The sequence below is a fragment of the Leopardus geoffroyi genome, chromosome D4 (genome assembly GCF_018350155.1).
Source record: "Leopardus geoffroyi isolate Oge1 chromosome D4, O.geoffroyi_Oge1_pat1.0, whole genome shotgun sequence".
Lineage (NCBI taxonomy): Eukaryota > Metazoa > Chordata > Mammalia > Carnivora > Felidae > Leopardus > Leopardus geoffroyi.
In genome coordinates, this window is record NC_059342.1 from 60600763 (window position 1) to 60613322 (window position 12560).

The 12560-nt window shown below is 41.2% G+C and overlaps 1 long non-coding RNA gene across 3 annotated transcripts in view; it reads left to right on the forward strand.

Annotated features, from left to right (window-relative positions):
- Window positions 1-2153, forward strand: part of LOC123592563 — a 37046-nt gene extending 34893 nt beyond the window's left edge. For all 3 annotated transcript variants that reach the window (XR_006709834.1, XR_006709836.1, XR_006709833.1), the window contains one exon: window positions 2105-2153. This is a non-coding gene — a long non-coding RNA (uncharacterized LOC123592563). The remainder of the gene's footprint in view (window positions 1-2104) is intronic.
- The last annotated feature ends 10407 nt before the right edge of the window (window positions 2154-12560 follow it).

The window sequence follows — 12560 nt, forward strand, 5'->3', positions numbered from 1 at the left end:
GCTACTACTTATTCTTTGAAGCCCATCTGAAAATGACACTCCCTTGGTGAAATGTTCCTGGGCCTCCAGCTCCAACCCTACCCCAGGAAGAATTGGCCCCTTTCCCCCAGTCTGGGTTCTTATAGTACTTTGGTGATATTCCTTATATCATATTCCTGATGCAAGGAATTGTATCACAGTTACTCACAATAAATCATTTTTTTTTTTTTTTTTTGTTAACGTATCTGTCTCTCCTAAAAGGTGACTCTTAAGAGCGGGAGTATTTCTCATTACCCCAACATCCCAGTACACACACAGACACACACACACAGCTCTCCAAATGTGGTACCAATTAATAACTTTATATTAAGTACTTAAAGTTTTTTTATTCATTTATTTTGAGAGACAGAGAGCACGTGTGCAAACAGGGGAGAAGCAGAGAGAGAGGGAGAGAGAGAGAATCCTACGCAGGCTCTGCACAGAGTCTGATGCAGGGCTTGAACCCACAAACTGTGAGATCATGACCTGAGTGGAAATCCAGAGTCAGATGCTCAACTGACTGAGCCACCCAGGTGCCCCTTAAGTATTTTTAAAAGGGCTTTACAAACATTGACTCATTTAATCCTTATAACTTTATATACATACATTTTATAGATGGTTCACCTGAGGAAACAAAAACTTTGGGGCACAAGATGTTAAAACAGCAAAGTTGCGTGACAGTAAAACCACATTATAGCTTGGCACATGGTTGGTGCTCAATAAATGCCTATTCTGACAAAAGAAAAACTGGCTAAGAACATTAGGTAAATAAAAGAGTTCTATTCTTATGACTTGTTAAATGTTTGTATATAGTTTTTAGACTTCACAGAGTGTTAGAGCTGGGAGGGACCTTGGCTATCTCCCTGTGCAAGTTAGAGATAGGGCAGGGGTGCTCCCAGGCGGTCCTGTGGAAGAAACATGGTCCTGGAGCTGAAGCGGGGAGATCAGGAGCGGAGAAAGAGGTCTCCCAGAAGCGGAGAGAGTGAATAAGTTAACCGAGAGAGATGGTAGCTTAAGACAATTATTCAACCAGCACTAAGGAAACCCCCTACCCAGGAGAAAGGCCAGGGGAAGGCAGGAGAACTAAGAGATGGGAGAGCCACAGAGCAGCACAAGATGCCCCAGAGCATGCATGCTCTACAGGGGATACTCAGAGTCTCAAACCAAAGAGCACAAGGCTTCCCACAAAAACCAGCTGTATCTCTTTATCCCACATCACCCTGATAGATCTTCCCAGAGGCAACTACCGCCAACTCAGCTTCTGATTTTTACCTCCATGTTTATAAACATGTTTCTGTTGCTTTACCTTGGTTTTCCCACTTTAGACATTATATATTGAGTTCCTAGTATTAGAAGATTAGGGTTTAGCTGTCCAATGCCACCCCTAAAAACCAGGTGTGCACCAGTCAACTGGAAGCCAAGTGGCCCATCTGAAAGGGAGGCAGCTCCTACTTATCAGGTTACTGCCAGGAATCCAGCTCCAGGCTGACAGTATGGATCAAAGTATGTTAATTTGTAAGTAATCAAAACACAGCCCCAAAACTGTCTTAACAATGAAGCTTCCACCAGAAGTCCAGGGTGACTCAAGCTTCCAGGTTGGTTTGATTCAGCCGAACACCAATGTCATCAATGCTGACTTCCATGTGAGTTGGCTGCCAACAGTCCACAAGCTCCTCACCCATATCCAGACAGGTGAAAGTCATTTCTGGAAGCCTCCTTAACAAACCTCTGTTGGTCTAGATTGGGTCATGTGCCTGTAGTGGATACTGGGGAGGTCTCCTCAGTTCCCCTCTTCAGGGCAGGCATAGCTGCTAGGAATATTCTGGCAGTCAGTCTCAGGTCTCAAAAAGCCACTTCCCCCAAGGTTTTACAAAGTTTTACCTCTTCCCGGGTGCAGCCTGAGGCCAGCAACTGGTTGATGTAGGAATACAAATGCCTGGCTCCTGTACTTCAATTTGGGACAATTCTGAAAGGCCATCCCCATTCTCAAGTTCCTGGTGGGATCAGCTGAGGCCTTGGTTGTAACTACACTGCAATTAGCTGGTCAGCTTCTCACGCCCACTCTGTTCTCTTCATGTCCCCACAGGTGTCTGTCCTGAGAACTCTCCTCAATAAACCTGTGTGTGCTAATTCTCCATCTTGGATTCTGTTCCCAGGGACCCCAGTCTAAGACAGTGCCAGCTTCTGAATCAACAAAGGTGACAAGAGGTGGGACTATGCTGATGAAGTAGGACTAGTTTGCACGCCGTGTTATAGACCAGGGCTGGGATCAATCTCTCCCAAAGCACGTGGGCTGAAGCAGAGAGGATAGGGACTGAAACAAAACTGAATTGTTAATAAAAAAGAGAAAAATCATATTGGGGAGGAAATGATACAGATTTTTTTGATCTTTCAAGAGAAGCCAGAATCTCATGATGTTTTAACATTGGAAACTAATTGCGATGTTTTTAAATGTTGATGAAGAGCCGACAAGACATTGCCCAACATTTCAGCAGTTTGCAATCTTGGCCAGAAAGAACACAGGTATAGTTTGCAGCCCCAGAGAGCAAAGCTAGGACTGATAGTTATGTGAAATCAAGATTTCAGTTCAACCTGATGAACAGTTTCCTAATGATTTGAGCAATATGAAAATGGAATGAAGCATCTCAGGAGGAGGTGAATTCTTTGGCACCAAGGTTCATGTTTGGGTCTTAGAATTTGAAGTATATGATCTTTGAGATCCTATTCATTGATATCCATATAACATGTCCTATATTCACAAAATATCACTGATACACCCTTATCCCAATATTAACAGCAACCAGAATTGGGATTGTACCAATAGTACTACTGAAACACGACTCAGTTTCCTTTTCCTGGAATACACTTGACTTATCACTTCTGGATATTTACTTAAGTATCAAGGGGGGAACAAAGGTATCTTGTCTTAGATATAAAGATGCCACTAGCAAATCCTGTACAGATATCACATCATGATAACCTCTAGCATTATATTCTAGCATGTCAGAGATGGAAGTGTCTCAAAGATCATGCAGTCCTGTTCCATTTAATGGGAGACACAGAGAGGGGAAGGAACTTAAATTACACAGTAAAACCATGACCAGGATCTGGATATCTTTACTCTTGGAGCACAGTGCTTCCCACTGCAACTCAAATGACATATTTTGTTGTCATTAAGCTGAAATAATTCCCCATCACCCAGCTATCCCAGAATGACAGTACTTCTGGTCTAATGGACTTTAAGGTTCTAGGAGGAAGCCAGTCTCTGGCGGCCATTCCCTTTCAGTGGCCTAGAATGCCCAACTATTTATAGAGATAGTTTCTTTGATTATGTTTAGTGGTTTCTTGTTTTAAAGGTATTAGGTCCACATGGTTCCAAATTCAGTGTTCTTTCCATGATGTCACTATGCCTGGAAAAAAATGCCATGGTTTTAGCCACCAGGAGCAGGATGAAAGGTACAAGTGGGCCTGGAGGGCAGGCTGAGCCACTGAACCATGGCTTCTTAAATTCCCTAATAGGACAGAGCCTGCAGAGGGACTGATTGGCCCAAGCTATAAAGAGAAGAGGGACTCAACAGGGAGATGACCACCTTGAAACAGGACTTGTCTCATCGTGCTCCTTCATCCCATACCTCTAATCTGACACAAAGCCCTTTTGAGTCTTCCTGAGAAATATTTATCCTGCCTGACCCTCCCTCTTTCCTCTCACAGAAAACAACAACAACAACAACAACAAAGACACAAAAACCTGATTTGGACTTGAGTTATCCCACATGTAGGTTATTGTCACAGGCTTTTAGTTCACTTCCTCTGGGTTGCAGGAATAGCCTAAACTGAAATGAGCATGTATTACATATGGTTTTCATTTATAGCATGTGTGTAACTTATGCTGGTCTTTTCAAAAGCCTAGATTTTTACCCTTCAACTCCACGTAGTAAAAGAAACTCCGTAAGTGCCACGCAAAGACTTGCCCCAGCTCAGAAACAAGGCTGGTCACCAAAAAGAAGAAACTTGCTCAGAAAATGGATAAACAAGTTGCATTGTATTTATACATTAGTATACTCTTCATTAATACAAAGAAGTGAGCTACTGATGCACCCAGCAACCCAGATAAATCTCAAAAGTACCATGTTGAGTGAAAGAAGTCAGATATAAGAGAGTACCTGTAGTATGATTTCATTCATATGAAGTTCAAGAACAGGCAAAATCATCTCCTGGGGATATAATTTGGGATAAGGGTTGCCTCTGATAGGGCACGGGAAGGGATACAGGGGAATGTACTTTCTAACTTGATTGGGGTGTTGGTCATACATGGGTATACCTTTGTTAAAACTCACCAACTATATGCTTAACACCTGTACATTTTTCTGTGTGTAATTATTCCTTAAATTAAGAGGCTGTTGTAGAAAGAAGAACCCAGATGTCTGGTGAAAAACAATGGCTTCTTAGTAGTCCCCTGCCCTCTCTCAACTTCTCACTAAAAAACATCTGAAGAATTGGGGAAATTCGGAGCCTCCCAGCACCATACAAAATCTGACAGAAATGCAATGCCAGCATCTTGGCATCATTTCTTCTCCTTTAAAGTACATGTTGCAGCTGGATTAAGAAAATCATATTTTAAAAAAAGGAAAGAAAATCATATCCTACCACCTTTTTTAAGGTATCTCCAGGCTATGATACTTTTTTTTTTTTTTCAACGTTTTATTTATTTTTGGGACAGAGAGAGAGACAGAGCATGAACGGGGGAGGGGCAGAGAGAGAGGGAGACACAGAATCGGAAACAGGCTCCAGGCTCTGAGCATCAGCCCAGAGCCTGACGCGGGGCTCGAACTCACGGACCGTGAGATCGTGTGTGATACTTTTTTTAAAATAAAAAATTTTAAGTTCATTTATATATTATGAGAGAGAGATAGAGAAAGAGCATGAGCAGTCAGGGGAGGGGGGTGGCAGAGAGAAAGGGAGAGAATCCCAAGCAGTCTCTGCACCCTCAGCACAGAGCCCCAGATGGGGCTCAAACTCACCAAATGCAAGATCATGATCTGAGCTTAACTGACCGAGCCCCCCGGGTGCCCCATGTCCTACCACTTTCATTCCCTGAGCAGATGCCTGAGAAAGGGTATGAAGCTCCGTGGCCCCTCCCACACCATCTGTCCTCTGCCAACTCTGGGGACATCCAGCCCTTTGGGAACAGATCTAAGGCAGCCAGAACACCATTTCTTAGTATCCACAGCCACCAACACGAGCCTCCTCTGCCAGCTTGCTCACTGTTTAAATTTCATTTGTTTCAGATTTAATACACCAGTTTTTAACACCAAATAGGTCTATAGCACTTGTTACCCAAACAGCAGCTCCCGCCCCGCCCTTCCCAGCTCACTCCCCATCCTCCCCAGACAGGGTTTCCAGTTCTTTTAGTTGTTGCCTCTGGTATTTGCCTCCTTTTATATAAATAATGTGGTTATATTACTCTTTGGGTTTTGTTTTTATTTGACACATTAACTATTACTATTGACTTCCTACTATGGAAAATAGGAATTTCGCTCTCTTACACCCTCACTCCTACACAGCTTTGACTACCCCTCCTTTCAGTACTGGTTATTTATGTTAATGTGACTTCATGTTTGCAGATAAGCCACCTAAAAAACTGTATTTCTTGTACAACTTTTTATTTTTCCTGGAGTTAAGAATTACCTCCGTTCATTGTTTTCATTTCTCCATCAGAGCTATGAAATTCTCTCTCAGTGTGCTTACACAGGAGGTGATCCTTGTTTTCATTTTCCAGTATCCTCCTGGAGTCCTCTGACCTCTTGCTCAATCTGTACTGGGTTGCTCTTGAGGCCTGCCATACTGCTACTCTTGTGGGAGTATGTTTTCCAGGAGCTTCATGAGGAAGAGTGCATGCAGGGTTACTATTTTGAGATCTTTAATGTCTGAAAACATTTTTAGTCTTCTCTCACTCTTGAATGATCATTTGACTGTATGTTAAGTACTTAGAGGACGATCCTTTTCCTCAGAATTTTCTCATAAGGCATCAATTACGCCACTGTCTTCTAGCTTCCCATGATCTATTAAGTCACATAACGTTTGATTAAAAATTTTTAATGTTTATTTACTTTTGAGAGAGAGAGAGAGAGAGCGCAAGTGGAGGAGGGGCAGAGAGAGAGGGAGACACAGAATCCGAAGCAGGCTCCAGGCTCCGAGCTGTCAGCACAGAGCCCGACACAGGGCTCAAACCGAGGAGCTATGAGATCATGACCTGAGCTGAAGTTGGACGCTCAACTGTCTGAGCGCCCAGGAGCCCCATAACATTTGATTTTTGATCCTTAGTCTACTTTTAGGATCTCTGGTTTTTGGAAATCTCATCACACTATGATTTGGTGGGCCATTTCAATCTGAAAATCCAAAGGAACTGTGTTTTTTCCCTTAGGATACTTTCAGGATCCCTGGTTTTTGGAAATCTCATTATACCATGATTTGGTGGGCCATTTCAATCTGAAAATCCAAAGGAACCGTGTTGCATTATTGCTTGATAAGTTCATAGGTACCGAACATACCGACATTTGAGGGTCTCTCAGTGGAAGTACCAGCTTGCTTCCTGATCACAATAGAGTGATGCCCCCTAGTCTTTAAGACCTATCAATGCACACAGAGTTTCCACTCATATTTTTAGTGCCTCTCTTGTAAATATGGATATTCAAGAATGATCAGATGCTCAGGAAAGACTAACACAAGAGCCAAAAATCTGAGTTAGTAAAAAGGAACGTGGAGAAAATGAATACAATTCAGATATGATAATAAAACTATCTCCTCAAAGAAAAGATGTTACATCAATGAAATAAAAACAGGATGCTATGAAAAATGAACAATTATAAAGAAGAAGAGAAAGCCCTCGGATATTAAAAATGTTATAGCTAAGATAAAACAAATCTGGTTATTTTAGATATTTTCTCTTAAATCAGTCACTTTCCCCTAAAAAGAATCCTCCAATCTTCTGCCTTTGGAGATCAGCTAGTAGTCTTCTGGAACTAAGTGGGGGAAGGGGAGTTGGAAGGATATCTCATAGTTTGGGATGCAGATAGGCTTCCACTTAATTCTCTCCATTTTATTCTTCTCTCTGTCTTGAATTCTGATTAATCTAATATTGGACCTCCTGGGCTGTCCTTTAATCCTATTTTGCCTTTAGTAAATTTTTTTCTTTTTCTGCTTTCTGGGAAAATTTCCTCAACTTTCCTTTCGAATCCTTTTAAAGATTTGGGAGGGGATGGCACTAAGCATATGAGTTAAACCCATCACCATTATCAAACTGCAGAGCATTTCTGCTACTTCAAAAGAACTGCCATACTCATTAGCACTCACTTCCCATTACTCCCAGCCCTTGGCAACCACTAGCCTACTTTCTGCCCCGATGAAGTTGCCTATTTTACACATCTCACATAAATGGAATCGTATGTGGCCTTCATGTCTGGCTTCTTTAATTTAGCATAATATTTTTAAGGTTCATCCATGGTGTAGCATCTATCAGTACCACATTCCTTCTTATGGCTGAAAAAAATTCCATTGTATGCATATACCATATTTTGTTTATTCATTCATCAGTTTAGGGACATTCGCTTTATTTACACCTTATGGCTATTATGAATAACACTGCCATAAACATTCATGTGCAAATTTTGTATGAACGTATATTTTCATTACCCTGGGTACATACCTTGGGATGAAATTGCTGGCTTTGTTTAGCTTTTTGAGGAACTGCCAAGCTGTTTTCCAAAGCAGCTGCACCATTTTACATTGCACCAGCAATGCACAAAGGTTCCAATTTTTCTACATCCTCACCGACACTTGTTGTCCATCATTTTTATTATAGCCATCTTGGTGGTGTGAAGTGTTGTATCATTGTGGTTTGGGTTTGCATTTCCCAATGCCTACTGATATTGAGCTCCTTTCATGTGTTTATTGGCCGTTTCTATGTCTTTTCAGAGACATGTCTGTTTACAGTTTTTGTTCATTTTTAATTGGGTTGTCTTTTTGTTGTCGAGTTCTAATAGTTCTTTTTATATTCTAAATACAAGTCCCTTATTAGATATATGATCTCCATATATTTTCTCCCATTCCATGCATTGTCTTTTCACTTTCTTCATGGTGTCATTTGAAGCACAACGTTTTAAATTTTGATTAAGTCAACTTTATCTTTTTTGTTTGTTTGTTTGGCTTTTGGTGTCACAACTAAGAAAGCTCTACCTAATCCAAGGTCATGAAGATGAACTTGTTTTCTTCTGAGTCTTATAGTTTTAGCTCTAATATTTAAGTCTATGATCCACTTTGAGTTAATTTTTGTATATTCTGTGAGGTAGAGATTCAACTTTATTCTTTTGCATGTGGATATATAATACTCCCAGCACCACTTCTTTAAAAGACTATTCTTTCACATTGAATTGTCTTGGTGCCCTTAAGTTTTCAACCTTGTCGTTAGTTGAAAACTGACTGACAACGATCTTTAAAAGATAATACACCTGGTCATGATATCACCGTTCTTGAGTTCCAGCCTTGTGTCAGGCTCTGTGCTGACAGCTCGGGGCCTGGAGCCCACTTCGGATTCTGTGTCTCCCTCTCTCTCTGCCCCTCCCCTGCTCGCATTTTGTCTCTCTCTCCTTCAAAAATAAACATTAAAAGTTTTTATAAGAAGATAATATACCTAATTTAGGCAAGGTGAGGGAAAATCTTACATGATGCTAATGGGAATATAAAAGAAATCCAGCCTGTCAAGGGCAATTCACTGTGCACATCCAAATTTGAAATATATATACTTTGATTCAGGAATTGTACTTCCAGGAATTTATTTCAAGGAACTAATTGTACAAAGATGTTGTGCATAGTGGTGAACAACTGGAAATAGCCTAAATTGCTATGAGTAGAAGACCAGGTAAATAAATTATGCCACATCCATACAATGAAATATGATGCAGACTGTAAAAACAGATAAACAAATTTATGAACAAACAAACAAATAAATATGATGGAGACCTAGATTTATTGATTTGGAGCTATTAACTGCTAAGAGAAAAAGGAAAACATGTCACAAACCACTACTTAGAGTAGGATTCCATTTATATATTACGTATTTTACATGTGCATCTACATTCATAGAGACAGCTCGGGAAATATTCACAAAAATGTTAACAGTGGTTGCCACTAGGTAATGGGATTTGGTTGGCTTGTATTTTCTTCTTTATACTTTTTTGCATTGCATGAATTTGCTACATGAATATGTATTGTCTTTATATTCAGAAAAAGAAAAGCTATTTTCATTTTGTAGAAGAATGTCCTCAAGGAATGTATATTGTGGAAGACTCTTCAGTTGCATGGAAATGTGTTCATAATATATTATTGTTAACCAAAAAAAGCAGGTTACAGTATCATCCCACTTATCAAAAAATTTTAATGTAATATATACAGCATTTCCTAGATACTATGATTTTTTTTCACTATTTGCTATTTCTGAAATAAGGATGTCTCTCTCTCATAATCAATATGAATATTTAATGTAGTAGGCTCCCCCCTCCTCACCCTCCTTAAAAGCTGTTATTAATGAGACGATGCTTCTGGCAATCTGAGACTTTAGAAAATGCCATATGTGTGTAGAGAAAAGACTGGAGGAATAGACACCAAAACATGAGCAGTGCTTAGCCCTGAATTGAGATTTTAATTTTTTCTTTTCATTAAATATAGTTTCCAAGTTTTCTATAGTGTGTACATAGATAAACATTAAAAAAAAAAAAATAAGCCACCCAGGAACCTGACTGCTCTGCTTTTCAAGGAAGTAGAGTGGGACTTACGGCCTTTACCAAAAAAAAAAAAAAAAAAAAAAAAAAAATCCTAGCAAACTAGGGAACACATATACTGCCAGAGTAGTGTCAGAGTCTAGAGTGAGGGAGGAGTACCTTGCGTGCCCACCAAGGGGCCCTGGCCAGGCAGGAGCTGGCAAAGCAAGCTTCAGAACAGATGGAAAGTTCAATCAACAGGAACAGGACTCTGAGATCAGTCTTAGTACTGTGTGGACAAGGAAATCCCTGTGAGGTAGAGGAGAGGGTCCAGATGGTGGGGACGCTGGCTAATTATGGAGAGGGATGCCCAACACTGTGGGGCCACTCAGATATTTTCCGGGCTAGCTCAGGGACACGTTCCCAATTCCTCACGAGAGACCAAGGACTGAGTCAAACAGAAAATAAGTCCACCCCCTTTGAGAGTGAAAACTTATGTAGGTTTGGGTGAGCCCTTCTCTCAGCCAAAGGCACAGGGTCCCTTCAGGAGATGAAGGACATGGAGCAGAGGTGAAGGACTCAAGGCCACAGCAGAACTTCAACAGCCTCTGAGGAGGCCAGCAAGCTCTGGGTCTCTGTTTAGGGTAAGGGAGGGACTTGGGCTTTGGGTGACTTGTGCCCGGGACACAGAGGAGAATGCCAGGCATTGTGCCAGGTAGGAGCTTCACCTACACGATCAGGTCTAATCCTCACAACAGTCTCCTGATGAGCAACCTGAGGCTCAGAGAAGTTATGTGGTTTGTTCAAAGGCACACAGCCAATAAGTGATAGAACACGATTCCCAACTCAATGGAGTCCCTCTCTGAAAAGGGAAAAATTGAGCAGAATTAATACTCATACTAAATATAAATATTGTTTGTTTACAAAAAATATGAATACACAGGTGGACAAACGCTGCAAGGATATATGCCTTAATGGTGGAATGGTGGATATGTCTCAGTGGTAGGAATTTAAATTTTAAATTTTATTGTCTGGGCTTTGGTGTTTTGACTTTTTTTTCTTTTTTCTTTTTTTTTTCCTTTCCACCTCCTCCATGATGAGCATGTAAATCTTCTTAAAGCAGAGAAAACAAAAACTTTTTTCAGAAACAGTTGTGAGGACTAGTGGATCAAAGTAACAAGAGTGAATTATAGTGAGACCTTAATGACAGAGAAATCCAGGTTCTTACTGGCTACGTGAGTTCCACTTGGCTTCACTGAACCTGTTTCCTAAACAATGAAAGGGGATCATAATCTTGTCCCAGTGAGCTGTTGCCAGGATTAACTGAGATGCAATGTACATGAAAGTCCCAAGCACAGTACTTGGCATAAGGATGGTGTTTAATAAATATTAAACTTGACGAGTCATGGCTCTTCATGCTGCACCAGGAAGGCCTAGCACTTACAGCTGTTTCAGAGAGCAGAAAGGAATCTGGTTTCTTTGGCAGGGGCCCCTTACTAGACCTGCAGCTGCCTACACACCTGACACTCTTCTCCTTCTCTGTTTTTACCATCTGGAGACTAATAGGATCTCATTCCTTACCCCATTTTCATCTAACTGTTTGCCTCTTTCTCCCTTTGTTTCAAGAATCTCAGCTGCCTAGACAGTATTTTTGAATACATGTGACATTCTTTTCAACATAACACACATTTGCAGAGCACCTGTGTCCTAAAGATGGCCCCAGACTTCTACTCTCCATACCCTCAGAAATACTTGAGCTCGTAGTCTATTTGTATGAGCTCATAGTCTATTTGAGAATCTAGATCCTTCGACTCCCAGTTGGGGGTCTGACTGCTGTAGCAGGTACACACAGGGTGTTGTGGAAACCCAAAAGGCAGATTTGCCAGTGTATGCACATATGCATGGGAGAGTAGGGGGAGAATAAAAGTATTCAGTAGTTAAAGAACAATGATTTCTATATCACACGTCACACGTCAGCTTCATATAGTACCTTCACTGAAGAGAAAACGTGCCCATTCTGCTAAACTGGCTTCAAAGCCAGTCACACCAATGCTCGAGTGGGGCTGTTTCCTCCCGTCTTCAGATTTATTCAATTCTGTTCACAGCCACAAAGTTTGTGGAAGGCTCCGGTCATCTGATGATGTTGCTGAGGCAGTGGGGTGGAACAGGGCCAAGGAGTTACAAACTAGCTCAGAGTGTTCTCCTCGGACATTTTGGAGCTTATTAGAATACACATTCTGATTAACGGGCAGTTCTAGGACTCAAATGAATGCCCAAACCGGGCATTATTTGACAGATTTTTAAAAACTTATTAGGCAAATGTTAACATTAATGGGAGCAAAAAGAGATTCACCCATATTCAGACTCCCTAAGAAACTAAGTGGTTTTCACTTTTGCTTATTCTCTTCCAGCCCTTGTTCAAATCCATAAATTCCTGGACATGGTAATCATTGTAGATTAGATACAATTATATATTCTACTTCTTTCTTACACCCAGATGCATACTCAGAATGATGTTAAGTACAGCAACACTCAAAACTAGGGCACTGTGACAACAGCCCCTTCAGGCCTGTGGACTGACCGTCCAGTGGAAGATGTTGGCAGGGCAATGAGACACACCCTGTTCTGCCTGTGTTATTTATGCCTCTGGCAGTGAAGCCCCTGACAAAGAAGCATGTCACTGGAACACATGCTCTTTGTTCACAGAGGTGCATGCCAGCACCGGCTGTGTCAGAAGGGACAGTACCGGGTTTGTAGTCTCTCCTCCTTTGGCTCTTTTGCTTTCTT